The 16,005-nt window shown below is 43.0% G+C and overlaps 1 protein-coding gene across 11 annotated transcripts in view; it reads right to left on the bottom strand.

Moving 5' to 3' along the window:
- Positions 1-16,005, bottom strand: part of Fancc (FA complementation group C) — a 184,420-nt gene that overhangs the window by 161,662 nt on the left and 6,753 nt on the right. The gene's annotated exons all lie outside the window — the stretch shown is intronic.

Below are 16,005 nucleotides of genomic sequence, written 5' to 3'. Positions count from 1 at the left end.
ACATGGTGCCACCATGCACTAAAAGAGTAACCCCAGGAGTAAGGAAATACCTGAGCAGAGAGATGACAGCCTAGACCATGGGAGTAAGAGATACTGGGTTGCCCAAATGAAGAGGTCCAATAAGCAATGGGTTACATGCGTGAGAAGGGTGGGAAACACACTGGAGGTAAGGACAGATGTGGGAACCATCAACAGAGAGTCAATAACAAAAGCCACAGAAACGGATGTGATGACCCAGGGAGGAAAAGAACAGAGGGCCAGGCCGAGGACAACCACAATCAGCGTATGAGAGACCACAAAATGAGGGGCAATGCTTACATTGAGGGAGTTACATTTTGCACCCAGGGAGAGCAGACCTGGCTCTGCTGACACAGACCAGCAGACCTGTGGCAGGAAACAAAAGGCGCATCCACCGTCCTGCACTTGGCTATAGCCTCCAGGTTCAGTCCACAGCCTAGGGGCTGGTGGAGTGGCTCAAGTGGTAAAGTGCCTGTTTAGCAAGTGTGAGGCCCTGAGTTCAAATCCTAGTACCAAAAAAAAAAGACACAGCCTATACAAAGACCACTCTCATCCAAAATAAATACCAAAAAGTAAAAACAACCTGACAGAATCTCTGTTACTCTGCTTTTATTGAGTAGATTCAAGGTGGATACATCTGTACACCCAAGCAGCGTACTGTACTGAACTTCAAGAATCACCCCCATGCCACTGTGCAAGTCAGGAGCTGCATGACTGCAGCAAGACATGCACCAGCATCAAACAGTTCCAAACGCATTAAGGCTCATTCTTTGGTTCCAGGTTTCAAAAATACTATCCCATATGTGGTTTTGAGTAAGATTCTAAATGGTAGTCATGTTCTGAAAGTAGGTTTTTATTCTTTTTTAATTAAAGTGTTGACAAGCAAAAAAGTTTTAATCTGACCATTTTCCCTGCTTTTACCTTTATTTGAACCATGAGAATACTCTTGTAAAGTGGCAGAGATGTGTAAAACTGGGGTCAATCACTGCTTCCTAAAATCGACTGAACTTCTAAGTGAGCAATATAAAAATCCCTATAATTTGAGATTTTTTTTCATCTCAACTAGGATTCCCATAGGAATGAAGAATGCATAGTGAAACTCTACATGGCTCATTGTGCATCACAAGTCTTCTGTGGTTTGCTAGCAGTTAGTCTACTGCTACAGATAAGGCTGTGTACGATAAATACCTACACCGAACCAACTTTTTAGTAAAAAGCTGACCAATTCAAAACTGAAATTACTGTCCATATCTAATTACCTCTGGGAACAAATCCTTGTTTTCTGAGCCCAGAATATACTTTATCCCTTACTGCCTTCAAATAACAGTGTCACAAACACAAAGCATATTCCTACTTGACACTCCTCTCCTTGGGAGATTTCTACCTATCACCCACTCACAGGGGGTGCCACTGGATCAACCGCCTGTCCTCATGGCTCACCTTTGCTGCCATCTCTTTCTTGCACCTTCTCTATGGGCTGGTCCTTTCTCCCAAAATGTACCACAAAGTCTTAGGAAGTAGTCACCTTTTCAGTCATCTCTTTGCACACAAAAGCTCTTGATATTAGCAACCACCCAACTCTATGGTCCCCAAAATGCAAGGGATGATATAAGAATTAGGTTCCTTAATACCTAAGTGGCATATTTACCCCCTCTCCTCAATCCACTGAAAAACTAGATTATGTGACTCAAGAGGAAAGGAAATCTGATGAGGTTAATTAAGAAAATGGAAAAAAGCTTCCAGAAGCTGAAACAGGGAAGAGAAAGAATAATCAAAATAAAATGAGTAAAAGGAAAATCTCAAGCCAAAGCAACAAAGACTACATACATAACCATAAGGGAATAATGTCAGATTATTCCTGAGAAAAAGAACTCTGTAGGAAACAAATTCAATCTCTTCAAGTTGATTCCTAAACCACAGTTCAGAGGACAGCTGACAGCTTTAAGCTCCTCATCCAGAGACGTGTGGTTACCCCGCCCTGGCACTCCTAACGCCAAATATGACTGCTAACGTGGGGTGCTCTAAAGTCAGATGCAAAGACCACCATCGATTACACTCCCTGCCAAAAGACACGGAGTGCCAGGACTGGAGGGAAAGCCAGTGGCAAAGACGTCACGGCAGCAGGCCAAGCGCTGCACCAACCAAGTCTGGTACTGAGGTTGAAATCAAATGGAATGGAGAGAGACAAGGTTGACTGAAAGGAACACCACCGCAGCAGAGTAGGCTCTGTCTGTTTGTAGGGAAGGCACACATCTGGAACTACTTGGTGCTCAGTGCCACCAAACTTGAGGCTCTGTGCCTCTCCTGCAATTGCTTCTTAGTAAGACCACACAAAAAAAGAAATGGAAGCTAAGATGATGAGTACCAGTGAAAGCATGCGTAACACCACCATTAAAACACACACATGCACACACATACGTTTTCAAAGTCACACAGAACAGTTAGCACCCAGAGACTGCTCCTGACTGACATCATAAATTCTTAATCAAATAAGGAAGCTGCAGATAAGCATGCACAACAGCATGAGGATATTTTTGAGAAAACAGATATTTGCAAGAGCACAGGAAATCTTTAAATGATTCCAGAACAAGTGAGGGTGCTATGACAGGATAATTTTTAAATAATGTTTCTTGGAGTTTTTAATTAAATTAAAATAAAAACAACAACGATAGTCTAGAAGAAAGAAAACAGGTCTTCTTCCAGGTAGGTCAGTGAGGCTTACCTTCAATTTAATAAATTTGTGAAGAACACTCTGGGGAAGCAGAGCTTTGGGGGAGCAGGGAGAAGAGACCATTAGCCAAAGTCTGCCCATGTTACGGCAGAAAGCACAAGCTTTATTTTTTATTCATTTATTCACATGTACTTACACTGTTTGAGTCATTTCTCCCCCTGCTCCCCACACCGTCCCTCTCCCCCAACCCTCCTCGCTTCCAGGCAGAACCTGTTCTGCCCTTTTCTCCAATTTTGTTGAAGAGAAGAAGACGTAAGTAATAAGAAGAAAGGCATTGCATTTCTGCTAGTTGAGGTAAGGATAACCATACAGAGAGACTCCTAGCATTGCTCCCATGCACAAGTGTATTACAACCCGAATTGATTCCTCTCTACCTGACCTCTTCACTACTTCCCAGTCACCTTCCCATGTTGACCTCTGTCGCTTTAAGGTTACTGTATTAGCTCCTCTGCAGTGGGGACATCAAACACTTTCAAATTTTGCGTTTCCTACCTATCCCCATTCCTCCTATGTGCTCTCCCCTTAGCGTGTGACCCAAGTCCAACCACACTGCTGTAGTTGCCCTAGATCTAAAGTCTGCTTATGAGGGAGAACATACGATTTTTGGTCTTCTCAGCCTGGCTAACCTCGCTCAAGATGATGTCCTCCAGTTCCATCCATTTACTTGCAAATGATAAGATTTCATTCCTCTTCATGGCTGAGTAAAACTCCACTGTGTATAAATACCACATTTTCTTAATCCATTTGTCTACAGTGGGGCATTTTGGCTGTTTCCATAACTTGGCTATTGTGAACAGTGCTACAATAAACACGGGTATACAAGTGCCTCTGGAGTAACCTGAGTCACATTCCTTTGGGATTGCTGGATCATATGGCAGATCTATGTTTAGTTTTTTAAGAAGCCTCCATATTGTTTTCCAGAGTGGTTGTACTAGCTTGCATTCCCACCAGCAGTGTACGAGGGTTCCTTTTTCCCTGCATCCTCGCCAACATTTGTTGTTGGTGTTGTTCCTGATGATGGCTATTCTAACGGGTGAGGTGGAATCTTAGTGTGGTTTTGATTTGCATTTCCTTTATTGCTAGAGATGGTGAGCATTTTTTATATGCTTTTTGGACATTTGCATTTCTTCTTTTGAGAAAGTTGTTTAGTTCAGCTGCCCATTTCTTTATTGGTTCATTGATTTGGGGAGAGTATAGTTTGTTGAGCTCCCTGTATATTCTGGTTATCAGTCCTTTGTCTGATGTATACCTAGCAAATATTTTCTCCCACTCTGTGGGAGGTCTCTTCAGTTTAGAGACCATTTCTTTTGTTAAAAAGCTCAAGTTTTAAACAGCAACTGAAAGATCTGAACACAGCACACTGCTCAGCGCAAATGACATGAAATTCCCAAATGGCAGCCACAGGCCCCTTCAGAAGGGAATACTACCTACCTCAAAGGGCTGTTTTGACAGTTCTCAGCACAGCAACCACCTGGGAAGACACAGCCTGCTGGGGTAGGTCCCAGGGAGAAGTGACCCTTCTGACCATTGTCCCACCTTCTGCTACCTCATGAAGCAATCGATTCCCCAAAACAAGAGTGTTTGCCACTTTCAGGGACCTGCCCTGCCTGTGGTTCCTCCAGTTAATCAGTGAGCAGCAGAGCAGACCAGTACCTACACTTCCTTTCAAAGCACCTTCCCTGTGCCTTCCAGGAGAGAGCGAGCAATCATTCAGGAGAGTAGAACAGAGGAGCAGTGGTTAAAGAAGGAATGTGTGCTTGTTGACTTCTTTGCTCTGCACCCGCATCAGAAGCCCAGCAGGGGAAGCAGCAGGTCTTCCAAGGGCAGCACTGCAGCAGAGGGGCAGACACAGGGCACAGGAACTGTAGACACCCTTACAGATTCAGTAGGACAAGGGAAACACTAGCAGAGTTTACGCTGTACTTTTGTTCACTTTTAGTGCCATATTTTAAAACCTTTGAAAATGTCCACCACAAATTCTAGTATCCATAGTATGCCTTGAACCTAGAGAAATTCAGAACTACTAAGAGGAAAAACACAGAGAAAGGCCCAAGGCAAGGATGGACAAGGCTGTGCAGCCAGACTTTCCACAGTGATAGAAACATCCTATCTAATGTCTGTCCCATCTGGCACCATGGGTACCAGCAACTGTCTAGTGCAACTGAGGCACTGAATTGCTTTAATTGTATTTAATTCTAATTAACTTAACTTTAAATAGTCAAATGTGGCTACTGCCTACGGCACTGGGTAGCACAAACCTAGAATCCTGGATTAATAACTCATGCTAAACTCACAAAGGGTGGTATGTGGATAAGCTAGCTAAGTTTAAAAAGCAAACAGTCAAAAAGGGAAATAAAAAATAAAAACCCAGCACCATATTAATATTCTTCTGCTACATATCTAGTTCACTTTGGTAAAGCTGAGGTCGCAGTCTAACCGTAACTTGTCTTAATCAGCTTGGGCTGCCATTCAAAACACCACAAGACAGTTTAGCAACAGAAATGTGTTTTCAAGATTTTGAGGCTACAAAGTCCGAGATCAAGGTTCTGGCTGATGTAGTTCCTGGTGAGGACTCTCCTCCTGGCTTATAGGCAGCCACCATCTCACTGTGTCACACACAAGCTCTTCTGTGGGTATGTGGTAGGGGCAGGCGGGGGAGACAGACAGACAGAGACCTCTTCTAAGGCCATTAGTCCTAAAAGGTCAGGACCCCATCCTGTGACCTCACCTCATTTAACCTCACTTACCTCCCTAAAGGCTATCTCCAAACACAGTCACATTGGGAGCAAAGTCTCAAGGTAAGAATTTGGGGTTCCAGTTCAGTCCACAAAACCCTCCATTCTTCCTCATCATGGTTTCCAGCATTCCATGGCTGTATTTCTCACCGTTAACATCCTCTAGAGGCTTGGTCTTCTGCCTACGCTCACCACACAACCACGCTACGTCTGAGTTAGACTTTACTCCAGATAGACACCTCTGAAATCAATGAAGGCTAAAACTCAGCTTTCCGTTACCACTTCAGAAGACTCATGGGGAAGAGTTAACACACCAGGACCGAGATGCTCTCTGGAAGGACAGCTTGTGAGGCTGGCCATTATGGGTTCTGGGAACTTGGATCGGGGGAGTTCTCACACCACAACCACTAAGAGGGATTCACTGTACCCGAACTATCTGCACACACAAGGGGATTTATGCTAGGCACCTGCTGGGCAGAGGACCCGGCCACTGGTCTCTAGAGACCTCTAGGTAGTGTTCCTGGATGTCCTGCACACTCACAACTTTCCACTGGAGGAATTGTGTCCTGTTGAGTCTGCACGGAGAGGCCCCCTGGATGCTGGTGCCTGGCTTCCTCCACCCCACTGATTTTTCCTGGTGTCCTTTCTCTGTGGTCACAATCTTGAAGACAACTCTGTGCCAAGTGAACCATCAAGCCTAGTTGTCTTGAGAACTCCCCGACACAACCAATCCGCTTTCCTAATCCGCATTTCCAAACACTGAGCTCTAGAAAGAGAACCCATGTCCCTGTATTTTAATCTTCCAGGTTTCACTCTAACTCAATCCTGCCGGCTCTAGTCTCACCTAGTCCACTCCCGACAATTATCACACCCATCGCACTAGGATGGCCACCAACCCTCTGTGCCAATGCCTCTACAATGGCTTGAGTATTCTCCAAAAGACAGGAGCTGCTTATTTCCCAATGTAAAAAGTTTGCTTCCTAACAAGAAGCAATGTTCTCCACAGCTTCTCCACGCTTGGCCTCTTTTCCCTTGGCCTTTCTGCAAAGAAGAGGCTATAGAACATGCCTTCCACTTGCCTCGCTGGTTCCATATCCTCCAAACGCCCTTCAGCGATGGTGTTGCTGGGAGTTCCATCTTTCACACCCCCTTCATCTCACTTTCCGTGGATGATCCACTTACTCCCACCACCCAACTTCCACGGTGATCCCTAACTCTTTAACTTCAGCCTGGTCATCCGTCCCTAGCCCTAGAACCTTACCTTCAGTACAGGCACGTCCACGGATCCTATAAACAATCCTTAGGCCGATGCTTTTCTTGACACTTCTGTTCAAAAAGGTCATCTAGATCAGTGCGCTTTACTACTCGATTGAGCTGTCCATAGCTACTATTATTCAGCAATCCAAAATTATAGAGGACAGCTTGAATCCTTTTCCTAACAGGTGTTTTTGGTATTCTAGCCAACCCCAAACTACTTAGCAGTTCCCACTCCTACAATAGGGTGTGGTGTCATGCTATGCAGAGCAGCAATTTCATAAATGTTGACTCCATCAATTAATGTAACTACCCACCTATCACACCTGTAGCAAGACAGGTGGAAATACCACGGTGGTAGCCAGAGTGCATTTGGAACCATCACTGTTGGTGATCTCATGGTTATACATGAACCAGAATTTTCAAAAACATTAGAATGACTGGCTAGTCAGTTTAGGGAGATAATATAGATGGATGGGCATTTTTAACTTTAAAAATTAAATTATTAGAGGAAAAAAAGCAGAGCAATGATTTTTGAGGAATTTGTCTATAAAGAAGACAAACACAGACATTTCTCATCCCTTCCTGAAGCCCTACTAAAATGATAATAAAGAGGTTTAATTTTAAGATGTAAACTTATACGGTGAGGAGAACAGAAAAAGAGAAAGAAGCAATAGAATTTCATAAGCTAGAACGCAGGTAAGGAAGCAGTAACTGACTTAATACAACAGAGAAAACGGAATCAGAGAGGGATGATTAGAAAGCTAAAACTGACCTACTTTATACCTCTTTTTATACCACTGGAACCCTCAAAGGGTCAAGAAATAATGACATCTGGAAATATAAACAATAAAAATTTTCAATTGGAATGCCAAGCACTGACATACCCCTCCCTGCCCCGAGTTTTCTACAGGGATCACTCACTGGTAGACCGACTTGTAGACAACAAGCAATTCTGATGAGCCTATGATCCATGATCCAAGGATCTAACACCCTGCTCAACCAGATCACCTGCAAAAGTCAGTGATGTCACCCCTGTACTTGGAGCATCCAGTCAGCTCTTCGTTCCCTGTCCTAAATACAAGCAGACAACCAGACACCTGAAGAAGTCTGTAAAATGAAAGATGAAAACCCAACTACAGACAAAAAGCAAGAGGACTCACAGGCTGGAGATGTAGCTCCATAGCAGAGGGCTTGCCTAACACTAATAAGGCCCTGGTTTCCATCCCCAGCACTGAAAAAAAAAAAAAAAACCAAGAATTAGAGAAAGTGAGTGAAGGGAAGGAGTCTATGAGTGGAGTTAATACTGCATTCCTGAAACAAGAAGAGAATACTAACAAAAAGAGCATTCAAAGATAGGTCTTGGATATTAAACATATAACAGAAATTAAAATCTCAATGAAAAGGAAGGAACTTAAAGTTGAAAAAGTGCCTCAAAAAGCACAGCAAAAAAACAAGATGGTAGAAAACAGAAGAAAAAAACAATGGAGGATCTGTCCTGAAGGTGGCACTACAAATAATGAGCGCCAAAGAAAACAGGGGAAGCTGGGACCAGCAAAATATTCTGAGAACTAAGACAGGGGTTTCCAGGTCCAAAGAGCAGAACTGGTGAAAAGAGAGGCACTCAGGGTACGTCTTTGGGAACTGGAGGAACGCTGCAAAGTAGAAGGAGATGGAGCCTGCCTGCAGAATTCTGAAGGAAAATAGATTGTTGATATAGAATTCCACATTCAGACCAGCTACGAACCAAATGTTCTGGAGTGAGCAGAAATAATTTACTCCCAACACATCCTGTTTAGGGAGATACTAAAAACGAGGACAGAGGAAACAGGAAGCCCAGCATCAGAGGAAGGAGGGAAGAAACTGTGGTAGTAGGAAAGAATGGGCTCTGGCCAGATCTCCTCCTCAAAATATGAGAATTTAACTAAATAACAACAGTTAAAGAAATCTACACAGTATCTTTATTTAGAGAAGAAAAAACAGGAAAACAGAAGAAGGGGTGACAACAACAGCACCAGTCACTGTGGTTGTCTCTGTGCTGGTGGAGAAAGCCACAGTCCTCTGAGGACACAACTGCTTTGGGGTGAAGGGTGGGGACATGAGGAACAACTACTAACGTCACAGAATCTCTTTACGTGATGCAAATGTTCTAAAGCTGACTGTGGTAATGGATGCACAGCCCTGAGAACACACTAGGAACCACTGGACTGTACACTTTAAGTGGTGAGCTGCACAAGACGTGAATCATACCTCAGTAAATGTGTTTAAAGGAAATTATTCAGCAGTGCACATGGAAGGGAAGAACCAGGAAGCCCTCTGAGAAAGACAGGCCCAGCAGAGATGTGCTCTCACGGTCCTGGCTTTAGCTTACAACACGGTACTTGGTAAGAGCTGGCTTCAGTTCTCCTGCTCAGAAAAATGCTTAGGCAAAAGTAAAGAAGTTTAAATGAGAGCGACTCAAGCGTCTTCTTGTGATAAACACTGCTTCTCTTTAATAGAGCAGCACAGATAGCTTAGAAAGCGTCACTTAACTGCTCCATCACCCAATTTAAAAGCTTCCCCAAAGGTCCAATTAAGAAATCCAGTAAAGGGATGGAATTTTAAAATGCACTCACTAGCAAACAAAAACAAAACACATACACACAAGAACTGAGCCAAAGCCTAGTGACTCACAGCTCCCAGCAGACCCATGTAGACTCCTGAACTTGACAAGAGTCATGCAAGAATCAGCAGGAAGTCAGCACAGAAAGCAGCTCTAGAAAAGACTAGATGGCCAAACTGATGCTGCAAGTGAGAACTCAGGAGAAAAACAAACTAGAGTGGCCATGTTTGGTCTAGCTGAAGACAAGACCACAGAAACGTGCTCAGAATCACTTAGAATAAAATAGTCTCCTGAAGTACTGAACTCTTAAAATGTCATACCAGTTCAGCCCTTAGATAGCGAGTACTCTGGATGACTTTTTGTTTTCTTAATTGACCAATGCACTTAAAGTCCATGAACAGCTAATTTTTACTAAACTTCATTCTAGCAAATTCATTTAAGTTAAATGGCCACAGAGAACAAAATACTCATATGTTTGCATTCCTACAATTTGAAAGCAATGGGATCAGTTTTGTTCAGGCTATGAATATGCCACACTCCACACGAAAAGTGTATTTTATTCCAAAATTTGGAGTGAAAAATACAACTTGAAAAGAAATGCCTTCTCAGCCTTGAGTCCGGTGACATTAACATTAATGACGACCCCATTTGTTTCAAAGGCACATTCCCAAGTGTTTGTATTTTGAAAAAAACGGGTCTGGAAAGTCATCTTTGGTGAGCATGGCACTGTGAAAGCCGGCCTGCTAGATGTGTAACAGCTGCGCCCGTGTTCATGACCCTGCCAGGCTTTACGGTTTTAGACCAGGTGGGCACAGACATGTAGCACCGATCAGTGGAAGGGAGGGTAGGGTCTCCATGGCTACAGGTCTAGTCAGAATACAGTTTTGCTTTGGGTTAGCATTGTACAACCAATGCATCGTGGACTTTCAGAAGTGTTACAGTATTGGTTACAGAAGGACAGGACAAAACACTTCCATTCTTTTACAAACATTTGGAAAATGACTCAATTCGTATTTGTGGAATTTAAATTTTATTTGAGGAGATATGCATATTAAATGTGCTATGGATCTAATTTGTTCGCTGGCAGTCACTGAGGGTCTCAGGGCACATTACCAAGCAGAAACTGGTTAGGCGGTACTCAGAAACTCCTTTTGTTCTGATGCCTCTGTTTACACGGTAGAAAGAAGCAACAGAAAGCCTGCCATCATGACGTTAGCCAGGTTCAGAAGGCCAAAGCCGAATGTTCCCTCTCATATATGGAATACAGACTTAATACAAATACAGCAATATTATGAAAAACAGGTCGCGCTAAGGGGAGGTCACTAACAGGAGAGGGAGGGTGAAAGAAGGAAGTTAAGGTGAATATGGTTGATACACTTCCTGTACAAGAATGAATATAGAATTTTTACACCTTGTGAAATCAAGGTAAGAAGGGGAGTAAAGTAGAAAGGGGAAAAATGGAGGGGATGAACCAATTTGGGTTATGATACATATAAACATGGAACTGTTACAATGAAACACCCTGTATATCTATCTTAAACAAAAATGTCTTTTTGTTTTCTTTTACAAAATCAGAGAACGGGAGGGCAGAACATGTCCTGTCTGGGGGGGTTGATACCAGTGGGAGGAGGAAGGAAGTGGGGAAAGGGTGTGGGAGGGTAAATACATTGCAAATGCTGTATACACATGTATGTAAATGGAAGAATAAGATCTGTTGAAACTGTTCCAGGAATGGAGGGAGGGGAACATAAAGGAGAATGATGGAGGGGGCAAATTCAACTACGATATATTTGACATACCGTAAGAACTTTTGTAAATGCCATAATGTACCCCCAGCACAACAATGAAAATTAGAAAAAAGAGTGCTTCAGTAGGAAGTCAGTGGGCTACTGGTATGCAGAAGGGGACCAGGCAGGACGACTTTGCCTGGTGAGTGTCTACAGCCCTGCCACTAATCTCAGCTTCCTTCTCCACCTGTGTACCAAAGAGAAGTCATAGTGGAAGGTGGATGGGTTTGCTACTATCAGAGGAATCTGGGTAAGCAGAAAAGCTCAGCTCTTCTGATTCTTACAAAGGTTATCAGGCCATAATGATTAGGATGCTGAAAGGGTGCCTAACACAAGTGACCCAGGAGGTCCTCACAAGCTGCCCTTTTCCAGGCAATCTCCTGGGAGCTCTTAACTGAGCCAACTGACTCTTCTCAAAGGCCCCACTCAACTCTGTCTGTCTTTCTCCCCTCTCTCCCTATCCCCCTGACTGTGTGTTCCTGGGGATCAAGCCCAGGGCTACCACTGAGTCACATACTCTCCCCTACTTTTTGTTCTTTTTCAATCCCTGTCTCACCTTGGTACATACAGTTATCATGAGACTCACATATAATCAATATGAAAATAATCAAGTACAAAACACTAATAGGGCTTCTAACCAAACTATCAAACAAGTGGAAAGAGTCATGCTTATAAACAAATTAAAAGAAACTATTCAACAAATTAAAACAAAATCAATACAACAAAAAGCTCTAATTTCTGAAGGATACATATTACTTTTCAAGAATAATTTTAAAAAAAACCCAAAACCCTTTTTTTCTACAGAATATGAAACTTTGAACTCACCAGACTGTAATTTCCCCCGATTAGTGTAAGTTTGTATTGGTCTGTCCTTTTTTTTTTTTCCCAATGTGGTAGTTTGACAATGAAATGCCTTTTGAAATTATTTGAAAATTAATAAATTTCTTTAGCCAAAGATCATAAATTGAAATGTCCACAGGGATAAACTGAGTGAGTCAAGCATATGGACGGGCTGAAGGTAACTACAAGCAGAGCTTGTCCAGAGAAGACAGACTGGCGTTGGCCTGTGTGGAAGGAGAGCTGGGACTCAGGGCTGTCAAACTGCCTTCCACTTTGGAAAGCTGGGCATGTGCACCTTTTTTGGTGGGGAGGGATTACTGGGGTTTGAACTCTGGGGCCTCACACTTATGAGGCAGGTGCTCTAACACTTGAGCCCAAACTCCGGTGCTTTTTGCTTTAGTTATTTTTTAAAGAGGTGCTGGCTTCAGACCCTAATCCTTCTACTTCTGTGTAGCTGGGAATATAGATGTGAACCACCATAACTGGCTTATTAAGTGAGATGGGGTCTCCCTAACTTTTTGCCCTAGCTACCCTCAAACCATGATCCTCCTAATCTCTATCTCCTGAGCAGGGGGATTACAGGTATGAACCACTGCTCCTACCCTCAAGATGTGGAATTTTTTATGGTGAAATCTCTTAGTGCTTACTAAGAGATTAACTTTTTAGTAACTGACTGAAAAAATGTTAAAACATGCACAAGCCACAAACATATTTGCAAAGGTGATCTGATATCTAATTTACACACTCTACCACATTTGTTCTACAGAAAGCTATTTTATAAACCATCTCAATGTTCAAAAGAACTTTGGTGAGGCCGTTATACCCTGATTCATGATAACTTATTCAACAATGTCTGGTTTTTCTTATGGAAAATATATTAATTGTGGCAAACAATATAAACTATCTTACCAATAGCAGATGGGTAGCACTAAGCAGTCCTTCTTTTACCAAATACTGAGACATCACAGGCCTTCCTGACCCCCGTCCCTTCCTGGCACTAACCTTGGCCAGAGGAGGAACCAAGTCTGTCTTGTTTGCAGTTACATCCCAGCCCTAGCACAGCCTGCAACACAGTAAGGGACGAAGAAGTGTTGAGAGCGCCCCCACATCTGAGAGGAACTGCTACTCCCAGTTCCTTGGTGGTTAGACTGCCATGACAGAGTTCTAAGCAAGAGAACGAGGGTATAAGCCACACACACCATCCCAAGCCTGGCCCGGAAACACCCGTGCATCTGCCACCTCCTCTCCCCCGTACAGGAGGCTGGAAGGCAAGCAGTGAGACAGACTACCATGAAATGGACCGAGCCCCAGCCCTGGAAACAGAGGATCTGGACAAAGGAAAACTGCACAAGAGACATCTGACATTCTGCCCAACCTTAGCAAGAGCACTCTGAGATTTAAGAGTTTAGTGCCACCACTAGCATTCGCTGTGACTTAGTACAATGTTTAAAATTCCTCAGTGAATGAGCAGGCTAAAGAGTAGAGTAGAATCTAGGTATCAAAATTCAAAGACCCCTACTCCCCAGAGCTGGGAGACAAAGCCAAAGCAATGACAGGCACCCCCAGACGGACACCATGGCTAGGACACCAGAACACATTATGACTACAGAGAAGCTCTCTCAAAATGACCACAAAGGCAGGAAAGCAGCTAAAGGAGGGCAACAGCTCCAAGAATACCTGTGTATCTCAATAAAGGCAGAAAAGGCATGTGACAAGAACTAAGATCCATTATGATGTAAAAAACAGAAACCTCTCATCAAACCGAGTACAGAGAAACTACCTGAGCCTCTAAAGGGTATCTACAAGATCATACAGCGAGGTGCCCTCCTTGCGTGCTGCTGTAGGCCTGCTAGCTACTACTGGAAGGGCCAAGTTCATGAAACCCAGGAAAGCGGTGCTGGTCCTGGCTGGACACCTCTCTCGATGCAACACTGTCATCGTGAAAACACTGGTGATGGCACTTCAGCCCACTCCAACAGTTCTGGTGGCTGGAACTGACCACTATCCCTGCAAAGCGACAGCTGCGATGGCCCAGAAGAAAATCTCCATGAGATCCAAGATCAAGTGTTTTGTGAAGAAAAGTAAAAAACAATTAATACACCTTATACAACATGAACAACTCTCAAAACAGTTGCGGTAAGAAGACAGATGAAAGAAGAGTACATACTGTATAATTCCACTTATGTAAAAATCTAGAAATGCAAATTAATTCACAGTGACAGAGAATTAAGACTACCTGGAGAGCAGAAACAGAAAGGAGGATGACCGAACCACAATAGATGACCAAGGGAGGACAGTGGTGACAGTCTCATGACCATATTCACACTGAAGTGTGCCATGTGGCATGCTGTCCCTCTCCATCAACAGCTCAACTAAAATGGGTTTCAAATATGTGCAGTCATTTAGTCAGAGCCTCTACTGCCACAAAACAACATAACCAAAGACAGTCTGACCAAGTGCAAGAATATTTTCAAAGACTTGCCTTATTTTCAGCACTCTGCTTCAAGAACAGATAATTCTTTAAATTTTCAAATTACCTTAAAGTTAAACAAATAAGACTTAAGTTCTTTTAAAATCAAAGGGGGACTAGTGGAGAGGCTCAAGTGGTAAGAGTGTCTTCCTAGCAAGCATGAGGCCCTGAGTTCAAACCAACCCCAGTGCTGTAAAAATGAATAAATAAAAATAAATAAATAAAATCAAAGGGACTGAGTGTCCGTTTAGGTATGATATTGGGTACATACAGAACACACTTGTGGGACTACATAAAGAAACCAGAAACTTTGATAAAGTGAAATACATTTGTAGCTTTTAATACCTGCAAAAGAATGTCACTACCAAAATTTAAGATATTTTTTCTTAGCTTATAACTACTTGATTTTAAAATGAAAGCAATCACATTTTTATGTTAATGCTATTCCTTAAAAAAAAAAAAGGCATCCCATTACACATCGTATAACCCAAAAAGGAAGTACACACTCTGTCCCAAAAATCTCAAGTAAGAGAATACAGATGCATCTGGACTGGACTTGCTAAAGGTCAGGTTACTTTAAGCCCCAATCAAAGTTCACCCTAGGAGCTACAAGTGGAGTGTATCCCCCCCAAAACCTCTGCAGTGGTGATTATTGTAAGAAAAATCTAGGCCATGCTAAGGTAAAGAGAGCAAAGGATGCTGGATAGGTACCGACAAAGCTCAACAATGGTTCTACAACAAGAATGTACCCCAAAGAAGCTGTAAAGAACTGTGGAAATAAGGGATGTACACATAAGACAAGCAAACACTGCCATGCAAGCAAAACGATCGCCAAGGACTGGGTTGATTTGCATAAACACAGCATGTGAACGTAGAAACACAAACAGAAAAACTGGATTACGGTCAAGTACAGGCCTCAGAATACGACACTTGAAATAACAATACAACAAACCTGATGACAGCAACAGAAAGGAACCAAGCCCAGGAGGACACCGTGAGTCACTGAAGTAAACAGTGCCCCCAAATTCTTAGGAAAGAGAGGAAAGCATTTAGCCATTCCGCATCTGTAAAGTAAGACAAGAGATGTGAAACAGCCACCTCACACTGTCTTCTGGGTAGCTACCCCAGTACAAGAACCCAGCTCTCATTTCCCAGTAAAGAAAGTTACACTTACAGAAAATATTTACATGATAAATACCTTCAGTATTACAAAACCAGCATTGCTCCTCTAGTGGAAAATGAAAAACCACGTCCTAAATTCTGAAAAAGTGAAAATCACGGGTAAAAGGTTATGAGAGATGTAGTCAGGTATAGCCAGGTATCTGGGAACCCTGCCTGCTGCGTGCTATGGGCTGAGGGTAGCTCCAATCCTTTCCTCTTCCTCTCTCCTCCTACTCCCACTTCCCACCGTACTGTACTGTTTCTGATTTTCAAAGCCCTGGGCAAAGAATTCATCACTTTTTGACAGGTGAAAGCCTGGCAAGCTCTCACCAAAACCTGCCTTTTGTCATGTGGATGTGGCAGCAACCCCAGATTTTACATTCAGAATTCAAGAAGATAAGCGAAAA

The sequence above is a fragment of the Castor canadensis genome, chromosome 13, assembly GCF_047511655.1.
Source record: "Castor canadensis chromosome 13, mCasCan1.hap1v2, whole genome shotgun sequence".
NCBI classification, from domain to species: Eukaryota; Metazoa; Chordata; class Mammalia; order Rodentia; family Castoridae; genus Castor; species Castor canadensis.
This window is presented reverse-complemented; position numbering and strand designations above follow the sequence as displayed.